The following is a 20645-nucleotide window of genomic DNA, read 5'->3' on the forward strand; positions in this document are numbered from 1 at the left end:
GGAATGAGCCAAAGAGAGAAGGAATTACAAAAAATTCAGCTTTTTTTTTCTTCCAAGTTTTCCTTTTTTCTTAGGTTTAATGCTTCCAGGAGAATAATTCAAAAGGCCAAATATCGTTGATGCCTATGTTATGTAATGCAGGATGAGGAACGACTTAGCAAGAGAGATACATTTATTATTAATGCTAACACAAGGCAGAATGTTCTATACGAAAAGGATAGAATAATTCTAAATGTGGGATATTCAAATGCTTCAGGGAGGAGATGATGTATCAACTGAACTTCGAAAATAGGTAGGTGGTTGACAGTCGACTATTTGAGTATAGAGTATCGGAAGCAAGAGCGTAAGGTATCACAGAATTTGTCAGCATCCCATGTGGCTATGCATCAGGGCACTAGAGCTAGGGGACGATGTTCATGTAAAAAGATTATAGGTAATGAGATTAGGATGGGATTAAATGACAAAGAGCTATGCAAACTTGGTTCTTTGCCACATCACCAGTTACGGAAAGTTTCTAAGCGGGACAATAATACACTTATATAAGAATAGTAAATAATTCTGATGTCAGTGTGAAAGAGAAAGGACAACCATCAGGAAACTGTTGAAATACTCAGGTGTTGGGACAAGGTGGTAGAAATAGAAATGGGGAAACAGAAGGAAAAGACGTGAATGAGATAATATGAGGAGAATTTTGTGACTGAACAGAAAGGAGGATGAGGAAGAGAGAAGAGCTGATGATGATCCCGCTATCCAGGTCCTGAGCAAAGGGGAAAGCATGTTTCCGGCTTGAGACAGGTTGAGTTTGGGATGTATTGAAACATCCAGCACGTGCTTGGACATGTGGGTCTGGATTGTTAGAACATGGATGGTCAAAGCATTTGCACTGAGATGATGAGATGATCCTACATAAGAGTACAAAGTGCTAAGGAGAAGAATGGAACAGATGAAAGAAGCTCAGGGCCTACGTGGAGGCGAGGGATGGTGAAGGCTGCATCTGTAAACTCACAACCTGTAACACAGTTTTCTGCACCCACGTTTCTCAGTTTCAGTCTTAAAACTGTGAAATGTTAGTCAATTAAATTTTACATTTTCAAATTCTTCCAAGTCACTAAAAAAATTAGCTGACCTCACAGCTGTACACAATTAATCTCAAGGCATACATTTGATACTGCAATAGTGCTCTCTAATTTGATGTTATGTTCAAGGAAAATGCAAACTATAAGACTTCTAACTTTAAAGGATATAGTTACAATACCTATCAAGCTCTTGATCTATAGATTCTGTTCAAGAGATGAATTCTAAATTCAAAACTAAAAATTAATCTTAATTTACTCACATATTTCCTGATGCCCTTCTTAAGGATTAAGAATATCTGTTGAAAAAACTTTACTTAGTACTTTTTCGTGGAGCCACAATAAATACCAACTTCATGGTATTTAATAAGGAGATAGAACATAGATATGTAAACTAAAATAATTTCAACCTCTCATTTCAGTCGATACGTTCTACATCATTCCCGCCCCCTCTTGAGTACAAGGCAAAAAGTGAGACAGTGGCTTGAGCAGGGAGCTAAGTATGAGAATCAAGACATAAACTTTGTTGCCTAGTGTAGATTAGACTGACACTCAGGACAGTGATCCACATGTGTGACCTTCTGTGTGGAATGAAGAGGTTGACTACGAGATGTTCCCGAATTAACTCCTCTTCAAGGAGAAAATGCAGGAATCAGAATTGCCTGACTTCTCCCCCAAGAGAAGAGACCATAGAGCCAAATATGCTTCACTTCATCTGGAAATTTGCTCTGGTGTCTTCAAAGATGCTGGAGCACTCCTCACAGTGGTACTGAGAACCAGCAGGAAGATAAATCCACTTTCTAGTAGGACATCCTTCCAGGAGAACCCCTCCTTTTTGTTTCCAAGACTTCGGCTTTTTGTGTGTCTACAGTTTCTGGACAAGACACAGCACTATCGTACTTCCAGCCAGGACCCAAGTCCTCTGGCTTCCCTGTCTGCCCAACCATCCACAGTCAGACCAAATCATAACCCTGTATGTCTTCACCACTGCTTGTGATGGGGACAGAGACTTACATCTCTATTAGCTTTTATGCACCTATCTCACAGAGGAGTTTCCTGACCTTCTCAGGTGGGATAAATGGGATTTTGCTCCAAAAATCAACACTCCAGCCAAACCAGTCTTGCCTCATTTAGACAGTAGAGTAAGTCCATATGCATTTTCAAGGTTTTGCCTGTCTTGTTTTTGAGGATTCACTAAAGTGATAGCTAGAGTAGTAATGGATTTATGGATAGATTTAAACATTGAATTTAGTCTCTTGCCACATTACCCCAGTTGGCTCAAAGCCATGAAGATGGTAGTTAGTGGCACTTTTCCTATTTGTAATCCCTCTTCCAGTTAAATATATTTGAAAGGGAAGAGACTCAAGATACAAGGTCAGATAGAATAAAAATAAAACCACCATGTAGAAATTACTAGCAAGTAGGCTGTAAGTTCTGTAACTATGCATTTTGGTATCACCTTTTTCCTGTCTATTTTCTTTGGCTTCTTTCCCTACCAATGATAATTTGTTTCTTATGGATTTTTTTTTCAACCCTGAAAATCATGTTATTTCGCAGTAATTACTTGAGCATGAGCTTGAAAATCTGAGAAGTATCATTTATGTCGCATTGGCTCGTTCATTCTTTTTATAAATTATGTAATCATTTACCTTAATATTTTAATGTTTTGATTGTATTGAAAGCTGTAGTATAAAAGATGATCATGAAAAAATTCCTATGCAGGCGACTGCCTTGAGTTATGTTTTTCTCTCCCTTCAGTCTTCCAGCACTGACATAAGACTTGTGGAGGAAATGAAATCATCAGGAGGCAGACAGTATTTCAAAAAGTAAAAGGAAGACTTAGCTAGAAAAATAAGAGAGAGAGAGAGAGATGGACAAAATATTGCTAAATAATCAGGAACTAGTTGTGCTACATCTTTGGTATTCATATTAATGTTAGACATAAACAAATAGTGCCCATAATTAACATTTATTCTTCCAAATGTCATACCACAGTAGGATTTAGTGTTGAGAAAATAATGTTATATCTTAACAATACTCTGGAGTTTATTTTCTTCAGCATAGAATATATGTGACTCAAGAATTTTAACTTTGAACCTTTCTCTAATTTAAATAATGTGAAATACCTTCAAAATCATGACAAATAATGACTAGCATATTTGGGAAAGAGACATAAGTGTAAATTAAAAGGCTATTTTAGAAAACAGAGATATATTCTTTGATCTCAAGCCTTCTCATGGAGGTCATTGGGTTTCGTTGTAGCAAGAGGAGCTTTTTAGTCAAACAAATTGTGCAGAATGAATTATGACGATGAGATACAGATGATCCTCCTACCCAGGTAAATGAATCCTTTCCTGTGAACTCAACTTTTACATAAACCCAGTTCCTTGAAGTACGTGGGTAAGGTGTGAAGCTACACAATGAAAACTACAGACACAAAAAGACACACAAATTTGCAAGAGATTGTTTTCTAAAAAAAAAAAACTTCAAATGCAAAAGTTACCCTGGACTGAATGTTTTCCTAAATATTAAGTAAGGCCTAAGACATAAATACTTCGTGTAAGGAGATGATGATGCATCAAGGAAAAAAAAACCTAATCCACAGAAAAGTCAGTAACTGGTATTGGGAAACAAACAAAAAAAAATCTGGTGCAGAGGAAAAAAAATAACAGAATTGTAGAGATCTTTTCTTTACCAGTCAGCATGGAGATTTGTTCTCTAGCTTACAGTGAAACATATATCCTTCTCTCTTCTTCATACCCCTCTGATGCAGACCCTTTACCTGTCTTCATTCAGGTAAAGCCCCAACATCTAGAGTTAGATTTGCTTTATCTGCAGGGGAATCTCATCACCTCTTCGAACAGTAGCACAGTCAGAGTTTCTGTAGCTTTGCGCCACCATGGTGTGTGTGTGTGTGTGCATATGCATTCTCCCGGCTTTGGGCCACCATGATGTGTGTGCGTGCACATACATTCACACAGCTTTGGGCCACCATGATGTGTGTCTGTGCACATGCACTCGCCTGGCTTTGGACCACCATGATGTCTGTGTTTGTGTGCACACATGCACTCGCCTGGCTTCCATGATGTGTGTGTTTGTGTGCACACACGCACTCACGCATCCCCACATTGGGTTGGGAAAGTCAACGTCGAGGAAGACTACTATAGTTGTGTTATTTGTTGTACATGACATCAGGGACATCCAAAAAACATAGTTTTTCCTAGTTCATTTACTTTTTAAGAATTCTTGAAATGAGTATTCTTGAGTATTTGTAGTATTCTCTCTACAAATGAGTATTCTTGAACCAAAAAAATGCAGAAATTTTAAAATGCTTGTGTCTTACAGACATGACACCTTCAGAAAAGTATTTTTCTTACCATCTATGTTGTCTCTCGGAAAATAACCTAAATTAGCATAATAATTAAGATACCATTCATATGTAGTATTTATTTTCCAAAGATCTGTGGAACTGGGATTATGTAGGTTTTTAAAATAATTATTTCAATAGATTTAGGGGATGTAAGTGGTTTTGTCACACAAATGAATTATAAAATGGTGAGTCACGGCTCTTAGTTTAACTGTCACCAGAATAGTGTATATTGTACTCAATAGGTCATTTTTGATCTCTCACCTCCCCCATATTCGCCCCTGCATCTCCAGTGTTCATTATGTCACTCTATCTGACCATGTGTATACCTTGTTTAGCTCCACTTACAAATTAGAACATGTAGTATTTGTTTTTCCATTACTGAGATACTTCATTTAGGATAATAGTCTCCAGTTCCATCCAAGCTGCTTCAAAAAAATATTATTTCATTCCTTTCATGCTGTTGTGTGTGTGTGTCTCATATTTTCTTTACCCACTCATTAGTTGATGGGCACTTAGTTGATTCCGTATCTTTGCAATTGTGAATTGTGCTGTGATTAACATTTGGGTGCAGCTATCCTTTTGATATAATGTCTTCTTTTCCTTTGGGTAGATGCCCACTAGTGACATTGTTGGATTGGAATGGTTGGCCTACTTTTAGATCTTTAAAAAATCTCCATATTGTTTTCTATAGAAGTTGTATTAATTTGCTTTCCCCTTCAACTGTGTGTTAACTTTCCTTTTCACCAGATCTATGCCAACATCTAAAAGAAATTTTTATGAACAGTTCTTTTTAGTATGAATACTGGAATACCATACATTTCCAGAATTGTATTGTCCTAAAAATGTTAGACTTTACAAAAAGATTTGTATAATTAATGCCTTTACAATCATTATTTGTTATATATCATCTAGTTATGTGCTCTACATATTGAGCGCCATGAATCAATATGTACTGGTATTAATATTGGTAAATAAAAAAAAATGCTGTTCCAAGGCTGATATAATTTGGAGACTATTTGAGATCCTAGGAAGAAAAATTTACAAGCATTTGGAACTAGGTTGAGTGTTTTTACCACCATATTTCTAGGAAGGATTAACTTAAGTAATCTTATATCTGAATTTGAATCTGTAGAGTTCTTTTATTTGAGATAACAAGATTTCTGTGCTTAATGGTAATAAAGTGTCTCATAGGTGGCACACATACTTCCTGGAAAACACTAGAAATTAACTGTGCACCTGTTTTAGGAGAGCTTTGTGTGTGTGTGTGTATGTGTGTGTGTGTGCTGAAGTAAAGTGTTTTCTAGACCTAGGAAGGTCTCTATTTTTTTAACTTTCCTTTCCTCTGATCTTTAGAGCATTCACGTATTAAGCTCTAAGAAACATTTTCAAGTATTTTCTTATGTTCTGTGATTCCAATTTTTAAAAGGAGATAGCAGATATGATTTCAACACAATTCATTTTTACACCAAGGGTTTTTCTGTTTGCTATATAAAGAGGGAATAAAGGCACATCATTTAAGTCAAATAGCATTTGTAATATATAAATTATGCCTTCAAGATAAAAATAAAATGAAATTCTAACATCTGCATTTAATAATTCACTTATGATTTAAACTTAATAGAGGATCAGCATCTATATTAAATATGTAAGTGTTTTTGTTCAAAAACAAACATTTGGAGAGGTCAAATTGTGTACATAGTCGGTAAGATATACCATTCATATGTCTTATGCTGTGAGTAAGTATGGAAAATTAAAATATCTGTACAAAAATACATGATATAAAAAAGTAAAAGATTATTTTGATGAATAATGTTAAATAACATAATGTAACATTTAATTTATATTTTTGTTAATAATTTCATTTTGCTCTCTGTAGCAATTTTAAGCTTATTTCTAATGATCTTCACTTTAGAAATTGAATAAAATTTTCTGTATCTTAGGCTTGGTTAATATAACTAACGAACAACTTGAAATATACAAGGTCTGTGGAATTACATATTCTGTTTTAAGAAATCTTAGAATTTAAAAACTTGCAATAGCTAAGTATAAATGAAAGCTGGCCTGGCCTGATTAGACTATAAACACTCATATTCACTAATATCGGGAGAGGGAGTTGAGATGTCCGATTATTTTCCTACATTTTTTTCTTTCTCTTCTGGTAGAAAGAAGGATCATTTTTTAAAAAGGCACTCGAATTTCTTCACCAGCTGCATTTCGCTTTTGCATTTTTATGAGGAATTTCCGTACATCACATATGATATTTGTGTAATATGTGTGCGCATGCACCCATGCACATGTGTGTGCAAGGATGACTTTTCTAACATTATGTTTTTAAATCTGACAAGGTCATATAAGCTGGGGGAAAAAAGCAAAGGGTCATCAAAAGGGGAAAAATAACAGAACTACGGTGAAATGGCTCTCTGTCGGCCTTGGTATTGATTCAGAGTGTGTCAAAAGGGTCTTTTGTCGTGCCCCTACCACAGCATACTAATTTGCTAGATCAAGTCTGTCAGAATATCGACTGGAAGTAAAGAACTACAGTGGCAGCTTTTGTGTTTCCTACAGCAGGGAGCCTGTGTGTGAAACAGGATTATCAGGGGGCCATGAAGAGAGTCAAAGGATGTCCATCACTTCCCTTCTGGTAATGTAATGGGGCGGGCGCCTGGGTGTGATTAAGATGTAGGAGACAGGAGGCATTGCGGTGAGCAAATCAGAAACACACACATGCAAATCAGGTTGGCTGCTGTTAACCACATATTTTTAATGAAAAATTCAATAGCAGACCAAACAAATATCTAAACAGCTGCATTCAGCGAACATATCAAATGGCCTATTCAACATCTTTTCTTGAAAAGCAAATATACGAAACATGGAAATGCTTATTCAGTCTGCATTTTTCTTTAAAGATCACTTTGCAATCCACAAGTGTTTCTTCTGTAGTCTGTGTGCTCCTAGTGCAACAATCAGACTATTAAATATAAATTCGAATATTTTTTAGTAAACTAAGGTGTAGTAATTACTATGTCCCAGATCATCTTCACCACAGACTAGCCTTTAGTGTTAAGAGTTTAGACTTGGTTCTTTTCACTGGCTTTCATGTATTAGCAAAATATCTTCCTTGAGCAGAAAAAGAAACTGTGATGGAAAATTCACAGCTTTTTAAGAATATTAATGCCTAGGAAGAGGCTTTGGGATTGTAGTACTACAGTAGACATATCAATACTGTGTATAGAACATGGATAAAAGATGATATGAGGATTTTTCATAATAGAAGCTGAGTTATTTTGTATCATCTTTATTTCCACTTCCATAGCACTCTACATTGGGTATTTATTTATTCGTTCATTCAAGAAATGCTGATTTCTGAGTTCACTCTCTGCCAGGTGCCAGCTCTATTTTGGGCCTGCTGAAATGAACAAGACAAGTTCTCTGTCTTTAAGGCTAAGCAATCACATGGAAGGATATTTATGTTTGTAATTTTCTGACTTCTTTATGTGAAGGTAGTCAAAATATGAGAAGAAGGTCTGGTTTGACTCCATATAGCTTTTTGAAGTTTGTTGATTGGCTCTGTCTTTAATAAGACATTAGCCCGTAGGAGCCAAGAGTAAACTTGAACTTAAAAAGTTCTGGGCTGCACTGTTTGCAAAGTCAATTCTAGTAAATCCTTAGAAGGGAAATAAGACCTCTTGGTAACAAAGGTTATCTTTCATCCAAAACAACTGAACAAAGGGACTGTAAATCTGAATGCCTCTGGATTGTATTTTTTTCTCTCCTTATTAATTTATTCCAGAAAATTTAAGAGGGTACAAATGCTTTTTGTTACATGGATGAATTGTATAGGGATGAAGTCAGAGCTTTGAGTGTACCTGCTACCCAAAGAATGTACATTGTACTCAATAGCTAATTTTTGAACCTGCACCCCTTTGCACCCTCTCCCCTTCTGAGTCTTCAGTGTCCATTATACCACTTTGTATGACTAGGCACACCCTTCATCTAGCTCCCACTTATAGGTGAGATGTGGTGTTTATTTCTCCATTCCTGAGTTCTTTCGCTTAGGATAATGACCTCAAGCTCTATCCAAGTGGCTATAAAACACATTATTTCATTTTTTATGGCTGAGTAGTATTCCATGGTGTGTGTGTGTGTGTGTGTGTGTGTGTGTATGTATCACATATTCTTAACCAAATCATCAATTGATGGGCACTCAGGTTGATTCCCTATCTTTGCTATTGTAAATTTTGCTGTGATAAACATTTAAGTACATGTCTTTTTGATACAATGGCTTCCTTTCCTTTGAGTAGAATTCCTGTAGTGGGGTCGCTAAATCAAATGGTAGCACCACTTTTAGTTTTCACAGAATCTCCATGATACATTCCATAGACGTTGTCTTAAATTACATTACCACCAACGTACAAACATTCCCTGTTCATGGCATCCAAACCAATGTCTACTGTTTTTTGACATTTTAATAATGGCCACTCTGATAGAAATAACATGGTTATCTTATTGAGTTTTTGACTATTTGTATATCTTCTTTTAGGAAAATCTGTTCATGTCTTTTTCCCACCTTTTGATGGGATTATTTGGGTTTTTTCTTGATTTATTTGAAGTCCTTGTAGATTCTGGATATTATTAATCTTTTGTCAAATATATATTTTCTCTATTTCTTTAGGTTGTCTGTTTATTCTGTTGGTTATTTTTTGCCATAGGAAACTTTAGCTTAATTAAGTTCTATTTGTTTATTTTTATTTCTGTTGGATTTCCTTTGGCATGTCAGTCATAAATTTTCTGCCTAAGCAAATGTCCAGAAGAGTTTTTCCTTCTAGAATGTTTATGGTTTCAGGTTTTACATTTAAGTTTTAGATCCATTTTGTGTTAATTCTTGTGTATGGTGAGAGAAAAGTTTCTACACATGACTATTCAATTTCCCAACACTGTTTATTGAATAAGCATCCTTTCTTCAGTGTATGTTTTTGTCTGCTTTATTGAAGATCAATCAGTTGTAGGTTAATGGTTTCATTTCTGAGTTCTGTATTTGATTCCATTGGTCTATGTGTCTAATTTGGCACCAGTGCCATCCTGCTTTATTTATGACAGCCTTGTACATTAACTTGAATTTTGGTGACATGATGCCTTCAGATTTGTTCTTTTTGCTTAGGATTATTTAGGTTATTCAGGTTCTGTTTTCAATTCCTTATGAAATTTAGGACAGTTTTTTCTAATTCCATGAAAAATTATGTTGGTATTTTGATGGGAATTACATTGGATCTGTAAATCACTTTGGGCAGCATGAACGTGTTAGCAATATTTATTCTTTATTCCTCTAATCCATGAATATGGGATGTTTTTCCAGTTGTTTGAGTCATCTACAATTTCCTTCATCAACGTTTTGTCATTCTCTTTGTAAGATCTTTGACTTCCTTGGTTAAATATATTCCTAGATGCATATTTTTTGCAGATACTGTTATAGGAATTTAGTTCTTAATTTGATTTTCAGATTGGTTATTATTATAGAAATGCTCCTAATTTGTGTATATTAATTTTGTAACCTGAGACTTAACTGAATTGATTTATCATTTCTAGAAGGATTGTGGTAAAGTCTTCAGGGTTTTCTACATAAATGATCATTCCATTGACAAATAGGAATAGTTTTACCTCTTTTCTAATTTAGATGGTTTCTATTTATTTCCCTTGATTGATCTGGCTAGTACTTCTGGTACCATGGTGAATAGAAGTAGTGAAAGTGAACATTCTTGTCTTGTTCTGGTTCTTAGAGGGAATGCTTTCAGCTTTTTCCATTCAATGTGATGTTGACTATGGGTTATTTTCATCTAACTCTACTACCAATAACCTAGTCAAAATATCAGCTCCCAACTGATATTATAATACCACAGTGGCCTCCTATTTGTTCTCCCAGAATTCATTCTTGTCCTTTAAGAATCTATTCTTCAATTATCTTTTCAAAACATTTAAAAAGCATTTGGATCTGATATCTTTGAGCTGCCACCAGGTTCTTGGGTCTCTCTAGTGAGCTTCTACTCCTAGTTTGTTACCAGTGTAGAACTTATTAATAGTTTGATAGTACTTCACTACAATGAAATATTGTCCGTGTTGTTTTTTGATTATTTTATAACCCAAGTCTCAATCATAGATCAACTAAATAATGATAATGATGATGATGATGATGATGATAATGCATTGAGCTCCTATTATGGGCTAGGGATGGTTCTACGTGATTTCATGTATTAACTCACTTTATCAGGTAGCTATACTATTATTTCTACCTCAAGGTTATAAAACTAGTAAATGGTTTGTGATGAGTATGTCTCATGTTTTAGTACCATATTAAAAAAATAAAAAATCAATGAGATGGATTTACACCAACTTTTTCCAATAAGTTCACAAGATACTTTTACTGTCTTACTCAAAGAATTCTCAAGTAGGTTCAACAGCTTTGAAAATTTTCCTGTCCAAAATGGAAGTTGGATACCATTGAGATAAAACATCTTTTGATTCACCTGGGATATAAAGGGAGAATGGTTGAATATTATAAAATCAAGAAAGGACAATACCTTTCGTATTTCCTTCATACTATGCAGAAGAAATGGTGAAGTAAGCCTGGTTCTTTCTGCTTTGACACTGTGATTTCTGCCTTCTTTATCATAGCCTCACCCACCAAATTAGATGAATTATGACAATCACAGTCCATGGACAGAAAAATTATAAATATATGTGTGCTTATACATTATATTTAGAGGTAGAGACAGAAAGACAAATAGATATACACATATCTATTTGCACACATGATTACTTAAGAAAATATACATACATGATTACTTAAGAAAAATTAAGTGTTTGCAAAAATAAGATATAAATTATACTATGTTAAATAAAGCTCACTCAATGCCTATAAACTATTAGCAGTTTAAACTGAATAATGTTAGTGAAAATTAAGCTGGTTTTGTGTATTTCAACGTGAACTAAAATGTAAAGAAGTGTTTTATTTAAAAGTTTGTGTTTTTCTTCCTTTTTAATCACAGTGAATAAGATTAGATGGCATTTTTCTCATACATCTATAAGTTTTATCACTTTATATAATCATGAATCATAACTGTGTTAGAATGTTCATAAAAATCTAACACATAATTTCTCAAATAAGAACATTTTCTAACGTTAGCCTCTGATTGTAAACGTTTTCTGAGTAGGTTTATGATTATCACTGAAATTTTTTTATTAATTTTAAAATACAGAGAGTTTTTTTTTTGTTCATGCCACACTCCCAAACTGACTTTCCAAATGTTCATTCATATTCCCATGAGTTAATGGAAAATATTAGTGAAGAGAAGGAAAATCCAAGCACACACTGAACTTCCATTTGAGAAAGCACGTTAAGTTCTGAGAATCCAATCCCTTCTGAAAGGAGATCAAAGCCACACAACTCAACACGTGTTTGTGATATCTAATTTATATCAGGACTAGATGAATCCAGATGCACACTGGGTTCTACATCTTGAACTATTTGCCAAATGTTTGAGACTTAATAAAATCTAAAATCCACCTGGCACCTTTAGGTTAATTTTAAAGCAATCATTATTCCCTAGGAAACTAAAAACATGTGTTTCTGATTTGTTCACACTTAAGTCATCAAAATATTACTTTGTAAAGTGATTTGATATCCAAGGAGCCTTTTGTATATTCTTTTAGCTGGAAGTGAGAAATTTGGTTTTGCTTAAGAAGTTTGGCCTTTTTGTATTTTAAAATAGGCTGTGTAGTCATGATAAGGCAGAAAGATGCTTTTAGTAACACCAGCCAACAGTCTGGTTAGTCACAGGCTGTGTGTCTTTCTGCCTCAAATGCCCATCTCTACCCTTACAACTGCCTTTTAAAGTCAAGAAATACCTTCCTCAGTACTCAATATCATCTACTAGTGGAGAAAGATAAACTGAGTTGTGGTCTCTATTCCTTTACCTCGTGGCTTTGAGACTTTTCAGAAGATTCTTAACTTCTTTGGGCCTTGCCTATCTCATCTGCAAAATTCAGGTAAGAAATGTTATCGTTATTGGAAGAATTAGGCTAAAGACTTTCCTAGCAACTTGATTCCTATAAAACACTTATAAAACATTCAGAGGCTCTAAAGCACAATTCCAGATGTGGTAGGAAGCAAAAGGGACAATGGCTATGCCTGTTTTTAATTAAAATTAAAATATCTGAACAAAGGAAATCTTATTTTTAAAAACCTCCAATAAATCAACTAGAAAATTGATAGCATGTTTTAATGCAGATTTCAAGGGATTCTGATTCCTAAAATATTATCGTGTCTCTCTAACCATACATCCAATTTTGCCCTGATGCCTTTATACTCTAGTCCCCAGACAGCAGTCCTAAAAAGGAAATCTATTATGTCACCCCTGTCCATAAGCATCCCAAAGGCTTCTAATTATACTGTGAGAAAAATTTCATGTTCTTAACATAGCCTAGAACAATCTGGGCCCCGGTGCTCACCTGATCTCAGCTGCCACTGCACTACACACGGACACACAGGCTGCCTGCTCCCCAGAGCACTCACAGTCTTGCTCTTACCACTCCCACTGCCTATAGTACTCTTCTGGAGAACTCTCTGGCTCACACATTCCCTACATTGACTCTTTGCTCAGAAATATCTGCACTATGAGCTATTCCACAACCACCACAGATTATGGAACATCTAGATCTACTATTTCCTTATTCTCTTTTTCTTTTCCTCAAACCTTTCTGCTCTTTGATATTACTTCTAGTCAGTGTTTTATAGACTTTGTTCTATATTCCTAGTATCTATAAATGTTGCCTTATAATCAATAAATGTTTGTTGAATAATGAACAAAAAAGATATACTTAAAAAAGAAATAGACTTTATTCTTAGAGCAGTTTTAGGTTTACAGTAAAATCAAGCAGAGGGTATATAGAGTTCCCATATGCCCCATCCTTCACACATGCACAGGCTTCCCCATTTTCAACATTCCCCAATAGGGTGCTACTTTTTTTTACAGTTGATGAACCTACACTGACACATCATTATAACCCACAACCAATAGTTTATATTAGAGTTCACTTACTTCACTCTTATTTGCTATAAGTCTGAACAAATATATAATGGCATATATGGGATCTGACAATTAAGTTCTCAAACTTGCCACTCTGGACTTATAGAACCATACAAACAACTCAGTGAGGTTTCATTACCTTGGTATATCAGTGTCTCACATTTGTATTCATGTTGATGTATGGTAGTATCTTGCTGAGTGGCATGTATTATTGCTGTGTGTTTTTGTGTGCTGTTATGAGGATGTTGGAGCTTAACTTAGAGCAACAAACAAACATTCATAAATTTTTTGTTAAACTTGACAGGGGTAGAAGTGAAATCAGAGAATGTTTGCTGACGTTTATGGGGATAATTCCATGAAGAAAATGGTAGTGTATAGATGCATTAAAAACATTTTTCTGAGGGGGAGAGAGTGTAATTGAGGAAGAGAGGTCAAGGCAGTCAGTTATTAGCAGAACTGATGAAAACATGGCAAAAATTCATCAAATTGTGCATCAAAATTATCAGCTAACTGTGGAAGTATAGCAGACCAACTAAACACTGAAAGAGAAACAGTAAAATCTTTCTTTCTTTTTTTTTTTTTTTTTTGAGATAGAGTCTCATTATGTCACCTTCAGTTGAGTGCCATGGTGTCACAGCTCACATCCTCAAACTCTTGGGCTTAAGTGATTCTCTTACCTCAGCCTCCCAAGTAGCTGGGACTATAGGTGCCCACCACATTGCCCAGGTAGAAAAATAGTAAAATCATAACTGAAAATCTTGGCCAACAACTCACGGCTCTTGCATAATAAAAATGCACCAGCTTATATAGCACTATCTGTGAAAGAGAGTTTAGCCAGTAAACAAATAACTGTATCAGAACACCCTCACTACTCACCTGATCTGGCCTCTAATGAGTTCTATCTTTACCTGACAATAAAGGAAATACTGAAGGCAGACATTCTGATGACATTCAGGACATCAAGGGTAATATGATAATAGCTTTGATGGCCATTCCAGAAAAAGATTTCAAAAATTGCTTTGAAGGGTAGACTAGGCACTGGCATTGGTGCATAGCTTCCCAAAGGGAGTATTTCAAAGATGACCATAGTAGTATTCAGCCATAAGTTATATAGCAGTGTAGCAACCTACTACTCAAGAAATTCAATAGCAGAAGAAAAATTAGAGAATGAGAGATGAAAGTTATGGCAAAGTCAAAAGCAAAGACATTTTAATGATGGAGAGTTTAAAGAATTGTAGGATGAGGTGAGGAAAACTGAAAAAGAATTGTCTGAAGGTGGGGATAATAACAGCCTCCACTGGGCATGTGCTATGTCTTAGATGTCATTGTGTTACATATGGATTTTTTTTTCCTTTTCCACAATAATCTTAATAGAATACAGGAAAAAATAGAGGCACCCTAAGTTTAAGTAACTTGAGCATGAACAAGAAGGTGGGGGCCACAGTGACTCAAGTTAGAGCTCCACCATGTATCCCTCTCCTTAGAGCCACTAGATAAAGCCCCAGCAAGAGCAACAAGAGATAGACACACATCTAAGACTGCTTATAGACATTGGGATCTGGACACACAGAGGAGGAGGGCATTCTTCTCATTTTGATCTTATTTTTATTTTACACAGTGAACTAAATAGTAAACAATATCAGCAGCAAAGTCCAAAAATGATAAGATTTTTACTCTTAGTTCAAAGTCCACCTTATAAACAAAAACTTTTTTGCCTTATAAAAGTAACACAGTAAAAATTTAAACCATACTACTAAGAGGTGGCCCATGAAAATGAAATTTTTTGATACTCTCAAATCTTATTTCTAATAATAATTGTATGCATTTGTCAGGCCCTTATGCACACATAAGTAACGTGTGTGTACATGTTTCTGGGAGAGATTTGGGGAGAGCTTTGTTAAAGGATATAAAATGATATAGTTAGATAGGAGGAATAAGTTATATTGTTCTATAACACTGCAGGATGAATATAGCCATATGTAGTTTCAATTAGCTAGAAGGAAGATACTGACTGTTTTCTAGTCCATCGCCTTAACCACTCGGCCACGACTACATGATACTGACTGTTTTCAACATGAAGAAATGATAAATGTTAAAGATGACAAATATTCTAATTACCTAGGTATTATGTTAATGTTTTGCAACATCACTATATACCCCATAAAGATGTACAATTATTATGTGTAAATTTTAAAAATTAAAAATAAATGTCTTGTACACTGTTAGTGGGACTGCAAACTGGTAGAACCTCTATGGAAAATCATATGGAGATACCTCAAAGAACTAAAAGTAGATCCACCATTTGACCCAGCAATCCTTCGGTCATTTTATAAAAAGGGCACTTGCATATGAATGTTTATAGCAGCGCAATTCACAATCACAAAGACATGGAAACAACCCAATACATGAATGGATTAATAAAATGTTGTATATTCAACCATAAAGAAAAATGGCAATCTAGTATCTTTTGCAACCTGGATGGAACTGGAGGCCATTCTTCTGGGTGAAACTTCACAGGAATGGAGAAAAATATATGTACTCAATACAAGGTTGGAACTGCTTGATCAACATTTGAGGTGCACAGTGAAAATCCAGCTGGAAGAGGAGGGAGGAGGAGGTGGGTAAATTCACACCTATTGGGTATAGTGCACACGGGATGAGGGAACAGGCTTATAATCTTTTGTTGTTGTTGTTTTAGGCTTATAATCTTGACTCAATTTGTATAAAAAACAAAGTATGTGAATAATACACGTGTACTCCCTAATATTCTAAAATCTTCAAAAATTCTTTAAAAAACTGTCTTGCAGAGTTTCATATCAGAATTTCAAAATTCATTCAGAATTTTTCTGAGCAGCTTCATAAGAGTCTCAAGTATGTATGTACAATAATATATTTGGTTAATGCCTTATTATAGGGCATTCACTTCTTGATACCTTTTTTCTTATTATTATCAGTGATGATAATGAACTCTTTGTCCACTTGTATGAGTATTTTTGAAAGGAAAATTCTTATTCTTGGAGTTGCATTTTAAATTTGTATGTTACCAAATTTCTATCCACAGAGATTGTACTTATTTCTATTCCCACTAAAAAACCACCTAGTGACTCAAACTTTTGACAAATTTAAGTATTACCAACCTTTTAAATTTCTGATGATCTGATCTAATCTATAAAAAATGTATCATTTTAACTTATAAAATTATGGGAGAGTTTAAACATTTCTCAGATATTTATGGAAACCACTAGATTTTTCTTTATAGTAATAAAGATTAAAATGTTCCCAAAAGGAGAGGGGGAAAGAAAAATTTTATGAGTTAAAAGAGTCCTGAGATTAAATAAGTAGCCAAAGAAATGATATAAGAGGAAAATTAACATTAACATCAGATAGAAATAGATGGGCTAACTTCAGAGAAAATGCACATTCCTTTTTCTGAGATGAGAGGAAAAGATGAGAAGACTATATAAAACAAAAAAGTGAATGTGAAGTATAGAACCATAAAAGTTGAGAGAGTTGATGCTGGATGACTTCAGCCTTCTCAATGTGGGAGGCAGGCCATTAACCTATCTGACTGTAGCTTTTTTTATTTTAAATATGGGTCAGATGAAATAATTCTTCCAACTCTGATTATCCTAGTATCTCGATCTTCTACAGGCATCTGTCGGAGTGTCCCATAAGGCATTAGAGTAATTTGGGCATAATGTGGTAAGAAAGAGGTAAGATAACCGAAGTGATGTTAGATCTCTTTAAGTGGCTGCCTGTCAGGTCAAGGATGAAAGAGGAGCTGGCGAGGACAGTAGGGATGGATAGACTTAGCAAAGGGAGAATGGGGAGCAGGTTTGAGAGTGATAAAGTGGAGAGAATGATGTGATTATAAAGGGGGTGTTTTTCATCGTTCTTCTTTTTCATGATGTTAAAAGCTTTCCACAGATTAAATTTAACAGTTTATTTGAGGTAAGAACTATTCATGAATGAGGCAGCACTCAGACCATAAGAGGTTCAGAGAGCAGGCAAAGAGTACTTATAAACAGGACACACAAGTAAAGCACAAAAACAGCTGAATTGATTGGTTACCACTTGGCGGTTGCCTACTTATAATATGGTTCGATCAATTGGCAGCTTGTAGTTGGCTGAAACTTGACTGCTTGGGATTGGATGAGACTCAGTAATCTGTTACAAATTTAGACTCCTAAGTTATGTTTCCATTCTTTTATATATTAAGTTAGAGTTGCATTTTCGTTACTTAGGAACTCAAAGCACATAGACAGCCTTGGGCCAATGGCCTCACACTTATTTAATTTAACAATTGATATGGTCCTCAGGCCTCTTATAAAAGATTCATATCTATTTGAGAAATTCTGATTCTTTCTTCTTTTCTTGCCATTCCCACAAAGACTGAGCCACATATCCAAGTTGAATCTTTGTATAACTGCAGAACAAAAATAGCTTTTCTCTGTACATTAATTTTTAGAGTGCAAAAGAATATAGATGGTCAGAATTTAGTAAAACCTCCTGTTTAAATATTAGCTTTATAAATTAATTTTGTTTGTTCCCAAATATTGAACAAACGTATGGGAAATGTAGTAGCTGCCATCTTGCGTCTCTGCGTGCGTGCGCTTAAACTCAGCGGGTCTACCAGAGACCCCCTGAGCATCAACCCTAGTCCCCTGCGCTGCACCTGTTACGCTCTGACAAGATGAAAGAAACTATCATGAACCAAGAGAACTCGCCAAACTGCAGGCACAAGTGCGCATTGGTGGGAAAGGAACTGCTCACAGAAAGAAGGTGGTTCATAGAACAGCGACAGCAGATGATAAAAACTTCAGTTCTCCTTAAAGAGGTTAGGGGTAAACAATATCTCTGGTATTGAAGAAGTGAATATGTTTACAAACCAAGGAACAGTGATCCACTTTAACAACCCTAAAGTGCAGGCATCTCTGGCGGCAAACACTGTCATCATTTCAGGCCCTGCTGAGACCAAGCAGCTGACAGAAATGCTACCCAGCATCTTAAACCAGCTCGGTGCAGACAGTCTGACTAGCTTGGGGAGGCTGGCTGAAGCTCTGCCTAAACAATCTGTGGATGGAAAAGCACCACCTGCTGCTGGAGAGGATGATGAGGATGAAGTTCCAGATCTTGTGGAGAGTTTTGATGAGGCTTCCAAGAATGAGGCAGACTGAAGTGAGTCAACTTCTGAAGATGAAACTTGAAGAAGTTCCTGGGAGCTGCTATTTTATATTATGACTGCTTTTTAAAATTGCTTTTGTTTATGGATCTAATAAAATCTAGATCTCTGATATTTTTAAGCCCAAGCTCCTTGGACATTGCAGCTCTTTTCAGTGTTTGCTGATACGTAATTCATTCTTTGCAGCTAATTAAGCTGAAGAAGCCTGGGAATAAGTTTGAAAGAAAGGTTAATAAAGTTCTTTCCCTACTTAAAAAAAAAAAAGTATGGGAAATGTAGTCAGTGGATTATTTTACGAATGAATGCACTATCATAAGTGTATACATATATTTACAATTTGCTAATTACAATTCCTATTTGAGGAATAATAATATGGACATTAACACATCACATGCACACAACATAATTTACCTCTATGTATTGCTCTGTACACTTACCATGTTCCCACCATGCTGCAGGTCACCAGGAATTTGACAGCTTATCAGTCACAAGCCTGTGTGCAGAAGCAAATAAATGCTAATTAATACTAGTGTGTAAATTGTAAGAACAGATTTCTATAAAAACACAGAATGTGTAACTCTCCTGGTCTCAAGAAAAAAGAAAAGATTTCTGTAGAATTTATAGTTGATCTAGAAGTACAGGTAATAAATTATTTGTGTTTTAAGCACTAAAACCCTAATTCTCTCCTAATATAAATTACAATGTGGTAGCTCTAACAAACCTACTTGTGTACCAGGTACAAGATTAGATGTTCATCACTTGTCAAAAGATCTTTGAATTTTCTAGGAGATTATTTGAGGTGTGAAACTAAAATTGAAGATGTGGAATGCATAGAAAATCTGTCAGATGTAATACCCCTCATCAAGAGTTTGTATTCATCTCATCAAAGTCTAGTGATTGTGAGAGCCTTTGTTTCTAAGACTCTACATTCAAGTGTTACATAATATCATTGATGTATGTAGAATGTGTTGTTATTGTTATTATGTAGGCTCAGATATTGTTGTCAAATATTAACATTGAAGATAACACCAGCATTCTCATACCCACCTAAACCTGCCATTCTTTGTATTTACTTTGAATTCTAGAAACCTCCTTGATAAAGGAATATGTATTATCACTCCATGACTGAGATAATACATAGAGCATATACTTGATCAAAGCCATACCACATCTCAACGAAAAACCTTAGTTAAAAACAATACTTAAAAAAAGACAACCTCATGAAAAACAATAAATCTAGTTAATTAAGATTTAATTGTAGTGAAGTACCTTTATTTTTAGTGATCCTAAAAACACTGAAGGCTACATCTAGATCACCATGAAAAAGAAATGCAACAGGAAGGGGTAGACTCAGAGAATAGACTGATGGTTACCAGAAGCTGGGAAGGGTAGTGGGATGAAGGAACAAATTAGGGATGGTGCAGGGGTCCTCATTTTTAAACAGAGGGCAAGTTCACTGTCCCTCAGATAGTTGGAAGGCCGGACTGCAGGCCCCGGCACCAGTTGGCTGCTAAGCAGGACAGGCAGCAGTGGCAAAAACACACGGCAGGCTGGATAAATGTCCTAGGCTGGCTGCATGTGGCCCGCAGGCCATAGTTTGAGGACACCTGGTAGAGAGTTCTGGCATATACTTTAAAAACACTCGAATCACGGGTTTAAATCATGAAGGGGCTATTTCAGCTCTACTTTACCAGTTAGGGTAGCATACTGCTTGAGACTATAGCTCAAGTCACTCAGAGAAGTTCTTTAAAGAAGTTTACATCCTGGCTCAGTGCCTGTGGCTCAAGCAGCTAAGGCACCAGCCACATACACCTAAGGTGGCGTGTTCGAATCCAGCCTGGGCCTGCCAAAACAACAATGATGGCTGCAACCAAAAAATAGCCGGGCACTGTGGTGGGCGCCTGTGGTCCCAGCTACTTGGGAGGCTGAGGCAGGAGACT

General features: G+C 35.7%; 1 pseudogene; it reads left to right on the forward strand.

Annotated features, from left to right (window-relative positions):
- The first annotated feature begins 18216 nt into the window (after positions 1-18216).
- LOC100942446 lies at positions 18217-18774 on the forward strand (annotated as a pseudogene).
- The last annotated feature ends 1871 nt before the right edge of the window (positions 18775-20645 follow it).

Source organism: Otolemur garnettii, unplaced genomic scaffold (genome assembly GCF_000181295.1).
Source record: "Otolemur garnettii isolate 467f Iridium unplaced genomic scaffold, OtoGar3 scaffold00005, whole genome shotgun sequence".
Lineage (NCBI taxonomy): Eukaryota > Metazoa > Chordata > Mammalia > Primates > Galagidae > Otolemur > Otolemur garnettii.